Here is a 3,211-nt window from a genome sequence, read left to right on the forward strand (position 1 = left end):
ATATATATAAAAAAAAGAAAAGAAAAAAACAAATCCAGATCTGTTGAGCATCAACTCACTTTCTCTGCCACAGGATAGCATAAGGGTAAGCAAGAGGTAGATGGAGCATGTTTTATAAAGCATCATATTAACTTTCAAGAGAATTTGTGTTTAATACCACTTCTGAGGATAGCTCTTTATTTTATGTGGGAAAATCCCTTCACTCACAGGGCTTCAGTTTACTCAACTGTAAAATAAGTTACAAATAAGCTATGAGAACAAGCATAATAGTATAAATGACAATAATAATTATCAATGACTAAGAGTCTATCACCTACTAGATACTGTGCTACGCTGTTTAACTTGTATCTCAAGATCTTCTAAGCCTAACTTTTAACATTCTATGATGCTAAGGAGAAAATACAATTCAAAATCCTCGTGTCAGATGACAGGAAGGAATAAAAGAAATTAGTGCTAAGTAATGTTTAGAAGTACAGAGAAGCAGCACTTACGTCTCAGTAATAATCTAGTTAAGAATAGAGAAGATTGGATCTCACTAGAAGAAGAAAAATAAATGGGAGTAGTTTGGTGAAAGATAGTTACAACTTTTTCCTCTTTATTTCTGTAAATCGTGGCTCACTTCTTCTCTTTACTTCAAAGAAATTTCTATCGGGCACCTGTAATGTGAGAGCTTAGGTTCTGTCAGCCTAGAGGCAAGAGAAAAGACAATGATTTTCAGGGTCCTGAATTTCTTTATGATTTGTAAGTTTAGGAAATAGAATATGGATTTTTTTTATGAGAAAGAAAGAAAAAACTAAAATCCAAATTCCATTATCAGAGAGACACTTTGATGACAATAACATCAGCTCTACAAAGATGTCTTGCAACATCTTTTATTGAGGCTCTTGTAAAATGAATAGAGTTTGTATCATAACTATCTATAAATCAAAAACCTCTTGTATTAAATAACTGAACTCTCTAAAACTGAGCTATTAATAGTTCTAAAACACATTTTTACTGGCAACATGGGAAAAATGTTGTCCATCTGCTATCAGGCTACTCTCCAGTGTAATGGATACATAATTTTCTCATGATGCCTTTTATCTTAATGCTTTAAAGGACATAGATCCCTGGCAGATAACAGCAACCTAGGAGTGCCTCTCCTTGAAACTTGACTGTCTTATTGGAGAATGAAAAATCAGTTTAAAATATGAACATTTTTTTCTACTCAGATTTAGCAGAGACAAGTGAAAAGGGTGATTTATTTCTAAAGGAAGAAGATGTCTCACAATACCTTTTGATGGGCACTTTCAGAAGGCCTCTCCAATAGGGTTTTAAGTCACTAATAAAGTCAATTTGTTCTTTATGTTGGTAGGTAGCCAAGCAATGATGAATAATTGCATCAAAGTCTGTTTCTGACCTAAAAAATTCCAATAGACTTCACTCAACTCACCAACTGAAGTGTCAAAATGATCTCCCCTTGTCTCTGTTATAGAGCAGATTCAATTTTCAGAAATGCTGGTGTTCTTAATTAATTGTAATCAAATCAGCCAAATCTTTATCAGTACTTAGCTGCTATTATTTTCTGTTTAAAGATTATTGTCTCTCTTCCAGTAGGAAACAAATATTACTTTGTTATTTTAAAAAAAGCAAAACATTGCTCTTTCTAAGTGACTACAAAACATTTCTCATTAAACATTAACTATGTAATCTCCAGAGTTGATTTTTTTTTTTTTTTTTTTTTTTTTTGTCCACTTCTGCAATGACTTGGAATTACAGATACTGTAAAATTTAAGATATATTCAGTTCTGGATTTTTATAAAGTTTATGTACTATAATTTTAAACTAAGCTATCAGATCATATTTCTAGATATATTCAATCTCTTAATTCAAAAGTTTCCAAGCCCTGAAAGTGTTTTTTGTTTGTTTGTTTGTTTCTTTAAAAAAAATATCTGGGGTACAATTTAGGGTTAAGTATACAAATGCTACGCAGGTATCCTTGTTGACAAGGTATGTCCCTTCCTTCCCTGGCAGTTACCCTCACCTGCCAATCCCACCTACCCCTCCCCTGGCAGTTTCCCATTACTACCAATACCTTTCTTAAAGTATTATGATAATTGTTCAAGGTCCACTTATGAGTGAGAACATATGGAACTGTACACAATTATTCTCAGTCACAGTTTGAAGAATATATGCATGTTTTAAATATCCAGCCGTAAATAGATGATTCCTTACTTTTTAAAGCATTTGTGTCACTAAGTGACCTCACCCTAAACGAAATGGTTCAAAGTGGTTTTCACCAAGTGTTTCTCAACCTGTACTATACATTAAAATTCTCCAAAGAGATCTTTTTTTTTTTTTTACACTCTGATGCCAGACCACACCCCAGACCAAATAAACCAGAATCTGTCTGGGTAGGACTGAGACTTTACTGTTTTTTAAAGTGCCCCAGGAGATTCTCATGTGCCAACAAAATTGGAAAACACTGCTCTAACAGACTATCATATCAAGTAAATATATTTGTTATTTAAGAAAATGAATTTTTGAGGAAAATAGATATTCGATTTCCAGACATGCCCTCATGAGTCTAACCTTTAGCAATTTTTCATCATTTATCATATTCTACCAATAAGCTGGTGATAAAAGGTTTTTTTCCCCCAAGTTCCTTTTCTATTTTGAACATGCTGGGAGAAGCCATCCTGACTTCTTTTTACCAAATAATGGCATGCATGTAATTGGCATAGGCTAAAATTAGCAAAGATGCTGGCTTTTCTGATTGGTGTGTTTGCACGTCAGGGGTGCCAGGGGGAACGGCTATCAGATTTAAGAAAGTCTTTTCCATTCCCCTCAGAGCTCCTACTAACGAGGGTAAAGTGCCTGAGCTGCACATTCCATCGCAGGCACTGCAAACTTAACAACAGGATTTACGAGATGTGTGCTTGCCAGAATGTCTCTAATGCTCAGGTTCACTCATCCCAAGCCTTAAATTGGCTCTCTCAGTGCTATTTTAATCTGTACAGACCCAATCGCACACAGCGTACAAATGGTGGTTCAAAGAAATGCACATTATAATGTGGCAGAGGATGTAGTTTCTGTCAGAGAACACCATTGTTAACTATGATTGAAAAGACATGACTCCTGCTAAAGATGTAAGGCAATTTTTATGTCTACTGAATTTTGGAGGAAAGAAATATTCAAAAGGAAAAATTCAGATCCTTCTGGGAGCCCTGGC

This window comes from Carlito syrichta, unplaced genomic scaffold, assembly GCF_000164805.1.
Source record: "Carlito syrichta isolate Samal-C Ts95f unplaced genomic scaffold, Tarsius_syrichta-2.0.1 Scaffold287491, whole genome shotgun sequence".
In the NCBI taxonomy this organism is placed as follows: domain Eukaryota; kingdom Metazoa; phylum Chordata; class Mammalia; order Primates; family Tarsiidae; genus Carlito; species Carlito syrichta.